Source organism: Bos grunniens, chromosome 14 (genome assembly GCF_055505025.1).
Source record: "Bos grunniens cultivar Pamir isolate PY7600 chromosome 14, Bosgru_T2T1.0, whole genome shotgun sequence".
In the NCBI taxonomy this organism is placed as follows: Eukaryota; Metazoa; Chordata; class Mammalia; order Artiodactyla; family Bovidae; genus Bos; species Bos grunniens.
In genome coordinates this window covers 24,927,817-24,947,301 of record NC_141178.1, presented here as the reverse complement: position 1 = coordinate 24,947,301, position 19,485 = coordinate 24,927,817, and the positions used below count along the sequence as shown (strand labels likewise).

At 39.2% G+C, this 19,485-nt stretch overlaps 2 long non-coding RNA genes across 3 annotated transcripts in view; one reads left to right on the top strand and one right to left on the bottom strand.

Moving 5' to 3' along the window:
- LOC147359199 (uncharacterized) overlaps positions 1-19,485 on the bottom strand; it is a 214,661-nt gene that overhangs the window by 42,450 nt on the left and 152,726 nt on the right. The window contains exon 5 of the long non-coding RNA XR_015140618.1: positions 1,921-2,088. This is a non-coding gene — a long non-coding RNA (uncharacterized LOC147359199). The remainder of the gene's footprint in view (positions 1-1,920; positions 2,089-19,485) is intronic.
- Positions 1-19,485, top strand: part of LOC147359201 (uncharacterized) — a 72,279-nt gene that overhangs the window by 38,163 nt on the left and 14,631 nt on the right. The window contains exon 3 of one of the 2 annotated variants that reach the window (XR_015140624.1): positions 12,813-14,117. The exons of the other annotated variant lie outside the window; for it this stretch is intronic. This is a non-coding gene — a long non-coding RNA (uncharacterized LOC147359201). Of the gene's footprint in view, positions 1-12,812; positions 14,118-19,485 lie in introns of those variants that run through there. 2 annotated transcript variants of the gene reach the window in all.

Here is a 19,485-nt window from a genome sequence, read left to right as displayed (position 1 = left end):
AATCCTGGCTCTGCCAGGTTAGAAAAAAAAATCTGACCAGAAAACTCTATTTGGATGGAAACTGTGTACTGCTGTTTTTATAATGGTTTAGAGAGGGTTAGCACATGAAAGATGGGAATTAGATTATCTGACTCCTCTTGTAGTGGAAGGTTGGAACACATAATTTTAATCTGTTCTTTGTTTCACATTGATTCTGAAAATTTCTTGGTACATTCATTTCTTTCTAATTTATTGTCTTTTTTTTTTTCCTAAGAACACGATCTCTGAAGTCACACAGTCTGAGTCTGAAGCCTGTGTTTGAACATTTACTTATTATTCATTCTCTTGAAGTCTCTAGTCTCACACTTATAAAAATAGAGACAATAAAAGTACATACCTTGCATGATTTTTTGAAGAATTAAACAACACCTTTCAGACTGATTGGCATATAGTAAACTCTCAATAAAGGTAAGCTCTCTTTACAATTATGCCTGGCTGGTGTCCAGCACTACTTAAGCTCCACGAAGGAATCGAAGATGAACCAGATATGTGTATGAACTGATGTGTATGAACTTTTGGAATCAAGTAGGGGAAATAAGACAGGGATTAAAATGAACATAAATAAAAAGGAACAAATCTGCCTCAAAAAAAGACATAGATAGGGCATTTAAATAAGAGAACTGACTTTAAAGGAGTGAAGGGGAAGTTTCTGGAGAAGGCGGTATTTGAACTGAATTTAGAAACACATAAAGAGTATGACCATCTGGAGATGGGGGAGCCTGGTGTGATGGGAGAAGAGTGATGTATCTCATTCCTAGCTAAGAGGACAGAGCAGGCTTTTTTGCAAGGTTTTCAGATTCTAGTGCTGACTTTAGAGATTTATTTCAACAGATTTTCCCTCCTAAGATATTCTAAAACATTAGTCACTCTTAGTCCCTCAGCTGTGTCCGGCTCGGCGACCCCATGGACTGTAGCCTGCCAGGCTCCTCTGTCCATGGGATTCTCCAGGCGAGAATACTGGAGTGGGTTGCCATTCCCTTCTCCAGGGATTGAACCCACTGCTCCTGCATTGCAGGAAGATTCTTTACTCTCTGAGCCTCAGAATAATCTGCTAAATTTTCAGCAGTCAATCACACACCAGCCTCAAAAGCAGTGAGACACCGTTTGTTCAGAAGTAACAATCATTTCAATGGAATACCTCAAAGAGAGCACTACAGCCCTCATGAGTTTTTATTGTTATTCCATTATTGAATTTACTTCCAAGTTTTATCATTTAATCGTCTGCATTGTGCAAGAACAGTAGTTTATTCATGATTGTTAAAAGAAGAAAAACCTCAAATATTCAAAAAAAGCCTTTTTAGCTTCTAACCAGATACAAAATTCAAAGTGTCTTTTTTTTTTTTTGGAACTGATGTCCCATTTCACACTTTGACTCCATTAAAATTATAGATGATCATGAACACCAGCAAATGAAAGATGTTAGAGAAGAATAGATTCATTTTCTGAGACACACAGAATTTTGGGGGATTTTAAAATATTTAATACTAGAGGGAAACATTCTTGGCAAAATGTATTCTTGATTTTCCTTCAGGCAGTTAGTTTGGGAACTTTTACATAATTGTAAGGGACTAACTCCCAGACATAATTTTTTTTTTCTCTTCTTCTTCTACATACAACTTTTAAAAATACACATTTATATAAATATAAACCTGTTACACTTGTGCATTCCAGAAAAAATCCTATTTGTGTAGCATGGGAATTTAAGTCCTTAACCAAGGGCACTGTATTTTCTGAAATGTTGCTGATTTTTAGCTTGTCAGAAAATTAGGTACAAGGAGGGAAGGATGGCATCACTTCACCAATGGGACCCAATCGATTCAGATAGGCTGAGAGAGAAACAGAGCAGGTACAGATGAAGTAGCCCACTTGGGGAACACTCACATGCTCGGCCCAGGTGTCCTCACGAGTCACAGGTGCTTTCCCAATCCACGTGTGATCAGCAAACAAACTAAGGTTCTCAGTGAAGCTTTAACTTTGGCAGTAAGCAATGGCATTCCCTTGTCTCTGAAATGAAGTTTCTTCTGAGTTATGGTATCACAATCACATTTGCTATGACAAAAATCAGATGTACAATTTCATCAGAACCAACAGGAACTGAATCTAATTTGATGCAGAATCCCCTAATTGAGTTCTATTGCAATTGATGATTTTATAACACCCTTTCTTCTTACTACTTTTGAGACAAAATCTCATTTTCTTTTCTTTTTAGTAAAGGAAGACGTTCAGAGAATTTCTTAAATTTTCTTTCTTAAAAAGATAATGTGCATAAGAGAACGGAGTTGTGGACACCTCGGGGAAGGGAGAGTGGGGTAAATTGAGAAAGCAGCATTGATGTATATGCGCTACCGTGTATAAAACAGATACCTAGTGGGAAGTTGCCATATAACACAGGGAGCCCAGCCTGGTGATCTGTGATGCCCTAGACTGGGGGGACGGGAGGGAGGCTCAGGAAGGAAGGGATATGTGTATTCTTATGGCTGATTCAGCAGCCGAAAGAATACAGCAGACACCAATACATTGTAAAGCAATCACCCTCTAATTAAAATAAGTAAAGGAAAATATTTTTTTAAAAAGATAACGTGCAGATTTTTGAGGAATATCATTTCTTGGGAAACACATTTTATTGTAAACATGAAAAAAATACTTGTATGAGGCCGGACTGTGTACTGTGGGAAATGGAGGGTCCTGCCCCATGTGTCTACCATATGAGGTGAGAGTGAGGGCTGTGGTCTCCATACACACTTATCCACACATTAAAAGTGATAGCTACATCTGCACTCACATTTTCTAAAGAAAACCACATTGAGACTCATCAGACTGTAGCAGCATTCCGAGGTTTATCTATCTTGGGTGAGGACAAAACTCTTCACTGGGGACTTCATTTTATGAAAATATCAATGAATTCTAATTTCTAGGTCATGAGAAATGCCAAGTACTCAGAAAGGAATGCTTTGCTTGTGTGTGTCAAAGAAAAGACACAACAGTGTGTTTTTTCTTTTTTCATCGTTACAGGGAGACATTGTAGGCAGTGGAGAGAATGTGAACCTTGGAGGCAGAAATCGCTAGGTTTGAACCCCCAGGCTGCTATTTACAAGAGTCCTGGTCTTGAGGAAGTTATTTATCTGAGTTTCAGTTTTTTTAAAACATAAAGTATAAATAACAACGCATATCTTGAATGCTAATTGTGATAATAGATAAGATTATCTGTGCATTTAAAGTGGTTCTAGATGTCACAAAACCATAAGCACTGTGGTGTCTCATTAATCATAACAATGTAGATTTCAGTGTCTCCCACCCAGTCCCTTATAATGGGAGGATTTAGTTTATCCCAGTCTCACCTGGTTACTTCTTGACATTTCCACGGATATCTCCCCGGCAATATCTGACACCCCAACGCTCTCCTCATCAGTATCCTCTGAACCAGTATCCTTTCCCATGTCTGTGCTGTTTATGCCCTCACAGGAAGGCCAGCAATTGTGCTGAGAATGTTGGTTTTCAGTGCTGCCCAAACAGAATCCTCCAAGGTATCTGGGCCACTGTTTTCCCCTGAGTCCTCACCGCACCGAAACCAGGATGCAATTCACTCAGAAGTGAGAAGAGCGTCTTGCTCTTATTCTGTGTCATTTCACCCGCGTCCTCAAAACTGCTTTGCCATCCTGGTCTTCAGAGTCACAAAACCAGTTTCTTCACTTTTTGCCTGCAGGATCTTTCCCCATAAGACTCAGAGGGATGGACTCAGGCCACAGAGGCCAGCTGTGTGATCTTGAGCAAGTTTCTTAACCTTTCTCTGCCTCAGTATCCTGCTGTATTAAATAGGTATTGTCATACAGTCTACTTATACGGTTGTTGTCATAACCAAGTGCATTGATGTACACAAAATGCACATTGTAAAGTACTACGTAAGTGCCAACAGTTATTAGAACTTTCATTGTTCTCAGAATTGTTCTACAGTGTAGACCCTGGGAATATGAAGAAATTACTGGAAGAGGTTAAATGATGACTCAAGCTATTTAATTGGAATAGTAAAAGGAGATGTGATTTATATTGTACCTCAAACTGGTACAGTTATCTCCAATTAATTAGAAGATACAGTTTCAAGAATTGAAGTATTATAGGAATATAGGAGGAAAATTAATTTGTTCTGGAGATGCTTAAAGAAGGGAGAGGACTCAAGTTGGAGTTAGTGTTTCCAAAGACTTAAAAAAAGTAGAATGATTAAAAAGGAGGGATGAGAAGGTAAAGCTTGACTGACAGCAAGTCATAGAAACAGGCTTGCAAACCAAGCACACTTGAGAACGGTGAGTGGCACACAGGGAGATGGGAGTGAGACAAGAGTGAGATCTCTAGCTTGAAAAGCTAGCAGGGATTGCAGACGATACTGAGTGATGTGCTCAAAAGTTTAGATTTAATTTTAGGGAAAAGAGGAAACAAAGTTTTTTGGAAAAGAGGCCTTGACCATTTTAATATTTTCAAACAATGCCCACTTTCAGCCATGGAAAACCCTAAAATTGCCTTTTAGGATCTAAATATACATGGTTTATTTTATTTATACATCCTATTAGATTATAGGATCTAAATATGCATTCTTTAAATTACCTTTCTGGTGGTAGGACTTACTTTACAATTTATTAACATAGAAATTTTTTCAAATAGTATGTTTCATTGCATTTTACTTTTATTATTTTGCAAACATAATTACCACTCTGCCAAAGTGCTGATGTTAGTGATAACAAGCAAAGAACCCATGAACTTAATAAATTTGAGATAAAGATGGGAATCATTAGGCTAACTCATTAGACCTAAACTTGCTGACTACATGAATAATTAGGAGAGAAGAGAATAAAGTCAAAAAACATGTATGACATATTAGTTCTACATTTTTAAAGTCTGTGTCTAAAATGTGAACTGCAATTAGAAGTTTGGAATCAATTTTTAGTCTTCCAGAAAGAGAGTTTTTCTTATAATGCATAATTCCTTTCATGGCATGCATATATTTGTCTTTGATAAGTTTTCAAGAATATTATTCTGCAAGAAAACAGGGCACTATTTGAGACTGATAACTTGGCTAGCTAAATGGGTAAGGGAGGAAGCAATTTGGATAAGGGAGGAAGCCTTTGTTAATATCCAAATTAAAGACGATGGAGATCTAAGTCAAAGACAAAGAGAATGAAAAGAGGTTCTATAGTAGCTGCTCAAAGACAAAGAAAAGAAGGCCAGAAAGAAAAGGAGTTGAGACGATAGCTGTGGTTTCTTTCTGAGATGTTTCATAAGGTTTGCATAAAGTTGAAACTAATACCAGATAAGGACAAACAAGAAAGGAGAATTGTAACTTAAGCTTCTGTGTATTATGCATACACAGAGAAGTCCTAAGAAAATACTGGAAAATCAGAGATAATAGGGCATTAGAAATCATTACCATATTGGATTTATCCCAGGAGTGAAAGGATGGTTTTGTGTTTTTGAAAAATTAATATATATCATGACATTAACAAATTTTAAAAAAGAGAGACATTATCTCAATTAGTGCAGAAAAAGGCCTTAAATTACACTCATTACCCATTCAGAATGTTTATAATAAAAAATTTGAGTAAAATAAGTATAGAAGAAAACATACTTAACCTGGCAAATCAGTCAGGGTCCAATCAGGAGACAGAAACAACACAGCAATGTGAATGGGAAAAGCTTAAAGAATTTTAAAAAACTGATTGGAATAAGTGAGGGATTGGTTAGTGAAAAGTAAAGAGAATGCTAAAGAATATGGCGAAAATAAAGAGGCAGCACTACCCCTAGAACTGAGATACAATGCCCAAGGAGGACCCTTCCTCTTCTCCTCCTAGTCACCCTGATTTCCTTTAGGGAGAAGGAGGGCAGAGAAGTTCCTCTAGTGGCATACTAGTAGAATTTGCTAGAAAATCTACCCTCTGGAAATTGCCCAAAAATCTACTCTAGGATTTTGGGGAAAGTCATTCATGGCAAAGTATCTTGTTGGAGGAACTATGCAATGAAACAGTGCAAGGGGATGCCGGGGGAAGCTGCTAGCCTCCAGTTGCCACGAATCTCCATTCACTGCAGAAGCCTAGTGCTGCAGGAGCTGGACATCAGGGAAGCTGTGTGTACCACAGGAGCCTGATGTTGGAGAAGCTGCCTATTCTGTAGGAGCCTGGCCTTGGAGAAGCTGTGGTGCTTCCAGAGCCAGGTGCTGGAAGAGCTGCCTATAGCCTAGGAGATAGGCATTGGAATGCCTGTGAGCTGCAGGAACGTGCCCAGGGAGCACACCACAACCAGGAAGGAGAACCCTTTCCTTCTGCAATGTCTCCCCACTGCTACTACCCAAGTGTAATTGTCATGTGCGCATGCTCAGTTGTTTCTGACTCTTTGCGACCCCATGGACTGTAGCCTGTCAGGCTCTTCTGCCTGTGGGGTTTTCCAGGCAAAAATACTGGAGTAGGTTGCCATTTCATACTCCAGGGGATCTTCCAGGGGATTGAACCCACAATTTCTTGCATCTCCTGCATTGGCAGGCAGATTCTTTACCACTGAGCCACCTGGGAAGCCCAAGTTTAATGTCATGCCGACTGTCAAAGGAAAAATATTTAAAGGGCCCATCTGCATTTTCAAAGAGCAGGCAATAAAGTATATACTTGGAGCCAAGAGGAAATAAGTTGATAACTGGCACAATTACTAATGGAAATCTAACAAGAATATACAACTGTTGTAATTTATTTTGAAGCATTCACTTTACAATCAGGAACAGAAGGAGGATTCTATTACTGCTTCTATTTAACATTCAAATGGAAGATCTAGCCAGGAAAATATGATAGAAAATGAAACAAAATATCTTAACATTGTAATCAAGGGAAAGAAAATGCTAATATTTGCATGAGAAATGTAAAGGGAATATAGTAAGTAATTTAGAGTTTATAGGGATCGTAATCTAACTTCAGCTGCCAGACTAAGCTCGTATTTTTAATCACTTTCATATGTTGTCCTTTCAAATAATTTTCAAAGGCAATTGGGGCTTTAAATGTTTGTCTATGGCACATTTTCAGACTCCATGCTACTAAGGCTGGAGAAAATACTCTGAATGTTCCCCCATACAAAAACATGCACACAGACACATATATACAAATGCCCACACGCATACAGATGAATGTGTAAAGGAAAGAACTGGGAAAACAGATTACATTATCCATGGGACCATGGCCTGATTTTCCCTTTCATATGGGCATCTGATGCAGAGTTTATTTTTATGACTGAAATTCAATATGCAACTGCAACATTCAAAGAATATTCATTGAGCATGTTCCATGGGTCAGTCTTTTAAGATGCTCTTGAAACAGCTGTTTAAAAAAAAATGGGCAAAATCCTTTCTCCCTTCAACTCACATTGAAGCTGGAGAAGTGCTGTGAAGAAAGTAAAACAGAATGATACACTTAGTGTCTTGGTGAGCTTAGCAAAAGCCCTTCTTCCAGCAAATCCACTCAAGGCATATTGGAGTGCTATCATCAGTCTCATAAGTTTAAGTTACAAAGCCAAATTTGATAAAGCAACCCTTGCCCAAGTGCTCCAGCCCATAACTTTCAGGATGTAATGCCTTATGGGCTCTTGAATAAGCATATCTTGATTTAAAGCTTGGCTCACTATGTATCAGCTGTTCATAAGACCTGTATAAAGAGCTTCCTGATGACTCAGTGGTAGAGAATGCGCCTGCCAATGCGGGAGACACAGATTTGATCCCTGGGTCAAGAATATCCTCTGGAGAAGGAAATAGCAACTCCCTCCAGTATTCTTGCCTGGGAAATCCCATGGACAGAGGAGCCTAGCAGGCTACAGAGTTGCAAATGATTTAATGACTAAACAACTATAAGACCTGTAAAATGTGGATTGTAATAACTATCAAAATACATATCTCAATACACGGCAGTGTATAGCCTCATACAGAGGTTATTAGGATTGGCTGAAACACTACATTTAAAGTGCTGAGCATGGTTCCTGAAAGATAGACTGTGTTCAGTAATTATTGAAGGTAATAGTGGTGATTATTTTTATTCTCATGAAAAGCCACACAACTTGAATCACAAAAAGCCATACAACTTGAATGCTTAAGAAATCTTGCAGCCAGTCCAATGACACACCTATCTGATGATTCCATCCAAGTGAGTAAATGATTTTGTTGATCTGGGTGAATGAATTTTTTGGTCTACATCCAACTAAGATCTAAAGGACTCTTCCGTTGAAGAAATCGTTAAAGCCCGGGAAATGGAGTTCTACATGTTTCTCACCATTGGGTGTAGGCTGTCCTGATTTAGTGGAAACACATTTGTGGGCAAGCTTACATGGAACTGTAGTTTAGATTGAGACGAAACTATACATTTTCAAATCATGTTATGATTATTTACCACTTTACCATGACAAAAAGCCAGTTTTAAGTCAGCTTTGTATGGGAAATAGTTACATTCTGGCTGTAATGAACATATTAAAGGTGATTCTAGAAGTTTTAAGGAAAAGAGAAAAAAAAAATCCTAGAAATCTCTGTGTTGTATTTTAGGTTTCTGTTGAATTGTCATTTTGTGGTGATTGTTTGGGTGAGGAGTAGAGTTAATATTGCAGAAGTTAACTCAGAAATCTTTTGCCTAATAGCAGATACCAGGAAATAGATATTGTGTCAAAATAAAATTAAAGAGAAAGGAGGAGAGAGGGAGACAGAGAAGAGGAGGGAAGGAGGCATGAAAGAAGGATGGGAGAGAGATTCTTTCAGTTCATGATACTGATTCATTTGTTGTCTTCCATTTAAAACTGTTCCTGAAGTATCATTATAATGATACTTTTCTTTTCCTGCTTTTTCTTTCCTGCTCCCTCTCCCAGCTTCTTCTCATTCCCCTTCTTTTACCTATTATATTCCCTGACTCTTTTCCAAACTGGGTTCCATATGTTGGCTCTAACATTTCATTATTTTCTATTTCTTAATAGAAAAGAATGATCTGTCTAGGTCAGCAGAGGAACTGAATATTCATGGTGTGCTGTCTTTCCCCATGTATATGATATCACACAACTAAAGCCTTGCAGAGGAGGAAGAATTGTCTAAACTGTCTAAAAAGTTCTTTCTAGGTAAAGGATTTTTTCAATTGTTACTCTTTAGAAAGAAATCACAGTAATACTCCCCAACAGCACATTAGTGATATCTCTAGGCCTTCTGAATACTTTATTTAAAACACAGAATCATAGAATGGTGGCAGTAGACCTAGTCATTTTGTCTGTCCAGGAGTTCTTCACCTTCCTAATCCCATCTTGATTTCTGTTCAGGGAGTTGTCCTTTCGCCACTGTGTGACGTCTTGGTGGGAAGTAGCTTCTGTTTCCTATTATAGAGTGACTGGGCCTGGATAACCCCTCTCCATGGCCCATTGCATGCAGTGGGTAGAATGTAATCTTGGCCAGGGAGACACTCTCTACCTCGACCTGAGTAAATGATGCAGGATCTGAGTCATGGTCAGAGGTTTTTCTCTACCACTGTAGAGGTGACAGTCAATTCAGTCACTCAGTTGTGTCTGACTCTTTGTGACCCCTTGGACTGCAGCATGCCAAGCTTCCCTGTCCATCACTAACTCCCAGAGCTTGCTGAAACTCATGTCCATCGAATCAGTGATACCATCCAACCATCTCATCCTCTGTTGTCCCCTTTTCCTCCTGCCTTCAATCTTTCCCAGCATCAGGGTCTTTTCCAATGGGTCAATTTTTTTGTATCAGGTGGCCAAAATATTGGCGCTTCAGCTTCAGCATCAGTTCTTTCCAATGAATATTCAGGACTGATTTCCTTTAGGATTGACAAGGTTTGTTGTATTGATTGTAGAGCTGACAAGCCTCCTAAATTCCTGCTGTATGCCATTCCATCTGTGAAATCTGATGTGAACCAAGTACATCCCTTTTGATTAAAAAAGAGTAGACTTTTGTTGTTTACAATAAAAAACTGAATTTTACCACTACGCTTTGGAAGAGCTCTTGGAAGTTCTGTCTTAGAAAAAGATACCCACAAGTGAGAATGGTCACCTGGAAAACAAGATTTAGAAAAACTAACCATGTTCATATATATACATCCCTCACTTTCCCACAAAGACTGACAATGGACCTGGAGCACATAGAAATTTTATCAAAAGAGGAAAGTTCAGACATCAGCTAGTATGGATGGGACTCACTGTATTGGAAAAATACAGTGTATTGGAAAAATACTGAATGGGGAAAGGAAAAGTCAATTCGCAAAAAAAAAAAAAAAAAAGAGAGAGAGAGAGAGAGACTTTTGAAATGCCAAGCAAAAGTATAGGGTATAATAAAGGATTTTTGAGTTCCAAAAGCCTGGCTTTTGATTACCAAAATTAAAATTGTTGTATGTAACCAATAGAGTTGAAAAGAACGCATACAACAGATGATCCAGTTTTTCTACCCTAAAATTGTTTTCCAGAACTCAGGCTGAGGCAGGACAAGCAGAGCCTGAGAAGAGGGCAGTAGGAACTGGGGTTGGATAGTTTCTGAAGGACTGCCTCAAGTCATTTTCTCTAGATGGTCCCCATTCCAAAAGAGGTGTAGTAGGGTCAGAAAGCAAATTTTAGGTGCCCAGCTCTGAGTGAGCCTAAGGAGGCAAGAAACCTTCTTGTGACCCCACACACAAGGTGATTCACAGAGGAAAAGAAGATACAGGACAGAGGGGCTGGTGTGCCCTCCCACCTCAAGGTTTGATGATTTGGAGAACATCAGAAAGTTTCTCTGGTCCTCAGAAGGATGCAGAAGTTCTGCAGAGAGGATCAATTTCAGTATCATCCAAGAGGATACAGTGTGTGGACCAGTGCCTGCTTGTCAGATGGAAATGTGACTCCTCCACAGATACCAGTGGAGACAGATCCCAAGACACAAAGAGGGATGGAAATGAAATGCATTTCAGTGGATGTCAGCATGGAGACACGAGGATCTTGGACCACAATTCTGATGGTTCTCTTAATACAACCTCATAAAGACATGATGTTAGATAAACCCACTGGCATGCAGGTCATTTCAGCCAAAGAGAGAGGAGGGAGGTGAATAGGAAAATTGCTAATTTGATTGAATTTACTTAGCATTGAGATTACATTTTTTGACATCAAGGAGAATGGCTTCTTACAGAGAATCTATTTTAAATTACAGAAAAATAAGAAAAAATTGTATTTTTCAGTTCAGTTGTGTCCAACTCTTTTCAACTCCATGGACCACAGCACACCAGGCCTCCCTGTCCATCACCAACTCCCAGAGTCCACCCAAACCCATGTCCATTGAGTTGGTGATGCAATCCAACCATCTCATCCTCTGTCGTCTCCTTTTCCTCCTGCCCTCAATCTTTCCCAGCATCAGGGTCCTTTCAAATGAGTCAGGTCTTTGTATCAGGAGGCCAAAGTATTGGAGTTTCAGCTTCAACATCAGTCCTTCCAATGAACACCCAGGACTGATCTCCTTTAGGATAAACTGGTTGGATCTCCTTGCAGTCCAAGGGACTCTCAAGAGTCTTCTCCAACACATTTCAAAAGCATCAATTCTTTGGCACTCAGCATTCTTTATAGTCCAACTCTTACATCCATACATGACTACTGGAAAAACCATAGCCTTGACTAGACGGACCTTTGTTGGCAAAGTACTGTCTCTGCTTTTTAATAGGCTGTCTAAGTTGGTCATAACTTTCCTTCCAAGGAGTGAGCAAGAGTCTTTTAATTTCATGGCTGCAGTCACCATCTGCAGTGATTTTGGAGCCCCAGAAAAACAAAGTCAGCCACTGTTTCCACTGTTTCCCCATCTATTTCCCATGAAGTAATGGGACTGGATGCCATGATCTTAGTTTTCTGAATGTTGAGCTTTAAACCAACTTTTCACTCTCCTCTTTGATGGTCAAATAATGGATGAAAAATATTGTACCTAATATATGTAACCAAGAGTATATCATTTACTCGGTTAAAACCCTTCAAATATCTGATAGAAATCTTTTGGGCTTACCTGCCCAGAATCCATCAGTTCGTGTTCAGCTGCTGCTGCTGCTGCTAAGTCGCTTCAGTCATGTCCGACTCTGTGCAACCCCATACACGGCAGCCCACCAGGCTCCCCCATCCCTGGGATTCTCCAGGCAAGAACACTGGAGTGGGTTGCCATTGCCTTCTCCAATGCATTAAAGTGAAAAGTGAAAGTGAAGTCGCTCAGTAGTGTCCAACTCTTAGCGACCCCATGGACTGCAGCCTTCCAGGCTCCTCCATCCATGGAATTTTCCAGGCAAGAGTACTGGAGTGGGGTGCCATTGCCTTCTCCACATGTTCAGCTAGGAGGACTTAAATTTTCCTTTGGAAAAGCCCTCCGTCTCCACTCTCACCATATTGCTCCTATGAGACTGACCCCACACTCTGACACAGATTATCCCCCCGCATCCTCTAGCTCTTCTCTCTGGGCCTTACATGACGAACCTTCTCATAAATATTAAATATTAAAGAGAGCTTTTCTGATCAGTGCCTGCTCCTCATATCCCCACCTCAAATCTCATTTCATCATTTATTTAAACGTTTATTTTCTTCACAGAAATTTTTAGTATCTGCTGTGTGTGAGTCACTCAGTCATGTCCAGCTCTGCAACCCCATGTACTATAGCCCACCAGGTTCCTCTGTCCATGGAATTTTCCAGGCAGGAATACTGGAGTGGGTTTCTATTCCCTTCTCCAGGGAATCTTCCTGACCCAGGGATTGACCTGCATCTCTTATGTCTCCTGCATTGACAGGCGGATTCTTGACCTCTGGCACCACCTGGGAAGCCATGCTGCTGCTGCTGCTAAGTCGCTTCAGTTGTGTCCGACTCTGTGCGACCCCATGGATGGCAGCTCACAGGCTCCCCCATCCCTGGGACTCTCCAGGCAAGAACACTGGAGTGGGTTGCCATTGCCTTCTCCAGTGCATGAAAGTGAAAAGTGAAAGTGAAGTCGCTCAGTCGTGTCCAACTCTTAGCAACCCCATGGATTTCAGCCCACCAGGCTCCTCCGTCCATGGGATTTTCCAGGCAAGAGTACTGGAGTGGGGTGCCATTGCCTTCTCCCTGGGAAGCCATACTCTTGTCTATTTGTTACTTTTTCATTGTCTCCCTTATCCAACCAGGGTATAAGTTCCACGAGGGCAGGTACTTTGTCAGTCTTAAGCAACTCATGTTGTCCAAGCTTTGGAAGGCACATAATAAGTACTGCTGGGACAAGCCAATGACGCTCATTTTTGTATTCTGCCATTACATAGTGCTTACTCCAGTGTCAAGTGCTGTCCTAAAGGTTTTCTAATGACTAACATTTTTAATTCTCATAACAATCCTGTTAGAATTAATATTATCTTCATTTGACTAGTTATAACTGCGTTACACAGTGGTTAAGCCATACGGCCAAGTGGGAGAGTTGGTAAGGTTCACACCTGACCGCTGGCTCCTGACTCTTCTCTCTCATCCTCTGTGCCATGCTTATTGAATGATGTGATGAACAAGTACGTTCCTAAGAAACTGATTATCTCTGGCAGGCTGAGAACACCCAGTTCTGATTTTAAAGACAAGGACTGACCATAAAATCTGTGGTTCAGCCAAGATATCAGCACTAAGAGATCCAGCTAGTGGCTCCCCTCTCACTGCTACTGCATCATGCATGCTTGGATGAGTTGTTAACTGGCAGTGGTGGGTTATGAGTGCTCATAAAATATTTAATATCTATTTAATGTTGTTATGTAACTTTGGTCAGTTGAAAATATACCAACTCATTCACTCATGGGGAAAGATTACTAGGGCTGTCAATGAGGAAGAACTTCAAAGGCATATTTTTGCCATTCTTTTTAAAGCAGCTATGTCATTTTATAGAGTTTAATCAACTGTTTTGTAGTTACTGGTGTTGAATTTTTATAGTGTAGTCTAAATCCTACTCTCCCCTTTTCTTTCGTCATTGTATAATCATTGTGGCCCAGCACTGCTAATCATCTGGAAATAAGATGAATCATAATAGGGTGTTACTTATTTAATCCTCAAAGCCATTTTTATGTTAAGCAACATTAAAAAGCTGTGGGTATATTCATTTCTTTCCATTGCGAACATTAGTGTTCCCTTGTTACTTTTTGTTTTGTCCTTCTTTGGGTAAAACAATCCTACTGAACAAGCTGCAGCTGTTGTATAAATCCATATTTTTTTAATACTGATAGGAAGCAGTCAGACATTTCAACTATTCTGTTTTGTTTAAAAGTAAGTTAACAGTTCAGCTCACTCTTAAGAAGGCACCCATGAAGGAATTGTACAGGAATGTGTTTGTGGCCAACTGAATGTTTGTGATTAAAACTACTTGTGAAAGCAACCCTGCTAGACTTAAGAAGAGTTATGCAGCCCTGAAGCTTGGGGGAAATTCACTGAGGGAGAATCCACTAGTGCCTGAAGTGGAAGCTTTTGACCCCTGGCACTGGCAAATACCAGCCAAATGATGCACAGGCTTCGCTTCTTAATGACTAGCCCTTACATAATTTCCTTTCCTTTGCCACTCCATGAGTCTTCAATGTTTGGAATTACAGAGATCTGACATAAGAAAATGCATTTTGATAAACGCTCCCCTAAATACTCTCCTCTTATCTCCATTCTTAACCCCAAATTCGGAGAAGGCAATGGCACCCCACTCCAGTACTCTTGCCTGGAAAATCCCATGGACCGAGGAGCCTGGTAGGCTGCAGTCCATGGGGTCGCTAAGAGTCGGACACTACTGAGCGACTTCAGTTTCACTTTTCACTTTAATGCATTGGAGAAGGCAATGGCAACCCACTCCAGTGTTCTTGCCTGGAGAATCCCAGGGATGGGGGAGCCTGGTGGGCTGCCGTCTCTGGGGTCGCACAGAGTCGGACACAACTGAAGCGACTTAGCAGCAGCAGCAACCCCAAATTAAACTGATTTTCTAGAAAATTGAAAAATATTAGGAAAACCAGTATTTTGTATACTTTCTCTATCCCAGATTTACCTCTGGCAAATCATCTTACCGAATCTTATGAATTAGTGATTAAAAGCATGGGCCTGAGATTAAAGAGAGTAGAGTTAGAATGGAGCTAAGAGAAGTCTATTAGAAAGTAGCCTCACCACTGAATAGCTGTCTGAATTCAGGATGAGTGACAAAAGCAAGCATCAGTCTCTATGTCTGTGTCTCTGTTTCTGCTTTTGTAAGTAGGTTCATCTGTACTATTTTTCTAGATTCCACATATATGTGTTAGTACACAACATTTGTTTTTCTCTTTCTGACCTACTTCACTCTGTATGACAGTCTCTAGGTCCATCCATATCTCTGCAAATGGCACAGTTTCATTCCTCCTTATAGGTGAGTAATATTCCATTGTATATATGTACCACATCTTCTTTGTGGGATGGGATAAACTGGGAGATTGGGGTTATATATATTAACATATACTACTATTTATGAAATAGGTAACTAATGAAAACCTACTGTTACAGCATGATGGGGCAGGAAGAAGGTACAATCTGTAGGATATATATTAAGTTAACTTTAAAAATGCATTACAATATACATTAGGTGCAAATACCATTTAATTTCACTTATACAAGATACCTAGAATAGTCAAATTCAAAGACTCAGAAAGTACATTTGCAGATGCCAGGGGCTGGGGGATAGGTGTGTGGGGAGGGGAGATGGGGGTTACTGTTTAACAGGGACTGAGTTTCAGTGCAGGAAGGTGAAAAATTCAGGAGATGGATTAATGCTGAGAGTTGCCAACAATGTGAATATACTTAGTGCCACTGAACTGTACAGTTAAAACGGTTAAATAGTATGTTGTATATTATAGGATTTTTACCACAATAAAAAAATCATTAAACAAAAGACAAACAAATCAGTCAGTTTATTCACCTGTAGAAAGGGGATAAGATTTCCCACTTCATAAAATCTGGGGGCCCTAAAGGAAATAATCTATGTTTAATACTGAATATCTAATAATTCATCCACAAAAACTCCAGTAGTTATAATAAATATTAAAGCTTAGCTTATGATCAAATACACATTTGACTCCAGTTACCACCAGCTGATAAGAGTTAGAGTGAATTCAAATTAACTTTAGGAAATAAATCATGAATTAATAACTATTTAAGATAACACTGGGGAGTCTCATAGAACCCCAGGGCAAGAATGTTGCTGGGGATCTCAGGAAGAATAGGAGAGGAATTTCACAACCAGGAGGAATTTCTCTGCCTCACGACTATTCACATTTCTGAATATTCACTTGATCCTTCTTTCTCATTTCTTCTGTTATCTCAACCATGTGGTGGAAGCCATGACCGTTACACACTTCACAGGTTATAAGGCCAGCCATTCAAGAGGGGAATGTTGCTTATGCCATATTCAAATCTCTGAAGAACAGGTTCACTGGTCAACTTTGGCTTGTGAGCCCGTTACTGATCTAGCAGCTCAGACCAAGTTGCTCCTTGGTACAGTCATGCTGCTGGCTGGGGTTAGTTCTAGGAAGAAATGCTTTAGGTTCTAGGAAGCAGGTTTCACAGGTGGCCATGTCGATCTCCAATCTTGACCAATTGTCCAGCTCTCTTCTCATGCTGGGCCACATGTACTTGAGCAGGAGAGCTACCTCCTCCCTGAGTCATTTCTTTTTTTTTCTTCCAGTTTTATTAAAATATAATTGACGTACAGCACCATTTGAGTTTAAGGAATACAGGATAATGGTCTGACCTACATATATCATGAAATGATTATCACAGTAAGTTTAATGAATATCCATCATCTCATATAGATACAAAATTAAAGAAAAACATTTTTTTCCTTGTGATGAAAACTCTTGGGATTTACTCTCTTAACAATTTTAATATATGTCATAAAGCAGGGTTAATTACATTTATCATGTTGTAGCTTTCACCCCTAGTACTTATTTATCTTATAACTAGAAGTTTGTACCTTTTGACTGCCTTCATCCAATTCTTACACCCTCCCATCCTTGCCTCTGGTAACCACAAATCTAATCTTTTTCTAGTTGTTTCTGATTTTGAAGTATAACTGACCTACAACCTATCTTAGTTCCTGTCATACAACATAGGGATCTGACATTTCTATATGTTTCAAAATGATCACCGTAAGTCTAGTTACTAGCTGTCACTTTGTCATACAAAGATATTACATAATTATTGACTACATTCCTCACACTATATTTCATATCCATGTTTCATATATTTGGTGATTGTAAGTTTATATCTTTTAATCTTTGTCACTTATGTTTTATACGCACATCCCCCACTCCTCTGGCAAACACTTGTTTGATTTTTATATCTAAAGCTTATTTCTGTTTTGTTATGTTTGTTCATTTGTTTCATTTTTTAGATTCCAAGTATAAATGTCCTCATATAGTATTTGACTTTCTCTGCCTGACTTTTTTCACTTAGCCTAATACCCTGTAGATCCATCCATGTTGCAAATAGCAAGATTCCTTTTTCTTTTTTTGTGTGGCTATATCCCATTGTTTGTATATGCGTGTGTGCTAAGCCACTTTAGTCGTGTCCAGCTCTTTGCAACCCTATGAACTGTAGCCTGCCAGGCTCCTCTGTCCTTGGGATTTCCCAGGCAAGAACACTGGACTGGGTTGCCATTCCCATCTCCAGATGATCTTCCCTACCCAGGGATCGAACCCATTGTCTCTTATGTCCCCTGCATTGACAAGTGGGTTCTTTACCCCTAGTGCCACCTGGGAAGCCCAGAATCTTCCCAACTCAGGGGTCAAACCCACGTCTCCCGATTGCAGGCAGATTCTTTACTGTCTGAGCCACCAGGGAAGCCCCATATATCACATCTTATTTTTCCATGCATCTATTGATGGACACTTAGATTGTTTCTGTATCTTAACTATTGTAAATAATGGTGCCATGAACATAGGGGTGCATAAACCTTTTCTAATTACTGTTTCAGTTTTCTTTGTTTAAATGCCCAGAGTGGAATTGCTGGATCACATGGTAGTTTTATTTTTAATTTTTGAAAAAAATCCATATTGCTTTCCATAGCAGCTACACCAGTTTACATTCCCAATAACACTGCACTTTGGTCCCCTTTATCCCACCTCCTTTCCAACACTTGTTATTTCTTATCTTTTTGATATGGTGGATTCTGATATGTGAGGTTTCTCATAATGGCTTTAAATTTGCATTTCCCTGATGATTAGTGTCATTGAGCATCTTCTCATGCTTCTGTTGGCTATCTGTATGTCTTCTATGAGAAAATGTCTATTTAGATCCTCTCCTTATTTTTAATCAAGTTATTTGGTTTTTTTGAGTTTGAGTTTTACAAGTTCTTTGTATATTTTTGATACTAACACTTTATCAGATATATCACTTGCAAATAACTTCTTCCAATCAGTAGGTGACTTTTTCTCATATTGATAGCTTAATTCACACTGCAAAAGCTTTTTAGTTTTTTGTAGTCCCATTTATTTATTTTTGCTTTTGTTTCCTTTGCCTGAGAAGATATATTGCAAAAAATAATTTATTAAGACCAGGGCTAAAGAGCTTACTGCCTATATTTCCTTCTAGAAGTTTTATGATTTCAAGTCTTACATTTAAATCTTTATTTTTAATTAATTTTTTGCATGGTGTGAGAGAGTAATCCAGTTCAATTCTTTTGCATATAGCTGTCCAGTTTTCCCAGCACCATTTATTGAAGAGGGTGTCTTTTTCCCATTGTATACTCTTGCCTCCTTGTTGTAGATTAATTGCCCATATAAGTGTAGGTTCATTTCTGGGCTCAGTATTTTGTTCCATTGATCTGTGTTTTTGTACTGGTACCGTACTGTTTCCCCTAATGTAGCTTTGCAGGATAGTTTGAAATCCGAGAGTGTGATCCTTTCAGCTTTGATCTTATTTCTCAAGATCATTTTGGCAATTCGGGGTCTTCTGTGTTTCCATACAAAATTTATAATTATTTGTTCTAGTTCTATAAAAAATAGAATTGGCATTTTGATAGAAATTGCTTTGAATTAGTAGATTACCTTGAGCAGTTATTTAAACAATATCAATTCTTTCAACCCATTAACATGGTGTACTTTTCAATCTATTTGTGTCATCCTCAGTTTCTTTCATTAGTGTCTTACATTTCTCCAAGTACAGATGTTTTACCTCAGTTACATTAACTCCTAGATATTTTTAAATTTCCGATGCATTTGTAAATAGGATTGTTTTCTTAGTTTCTCTTTCTGATTGTTTTTAGGATAAAAGAATGAAATAGATCTATATATTAATTTTGTATCCTGCAATTTTGCCAATTCATTGTTCAATTCAGAGAGCTCACAGGGTCTTAAGGCAGACGAACTGCTTGTGGGTTGAGCCTGGTCCATTGGACCAGTAAGCTAGAAGGAGGATTCAAAGTGGCACTCACCAGCACCAGTGTGCTCATGGTAGAATGA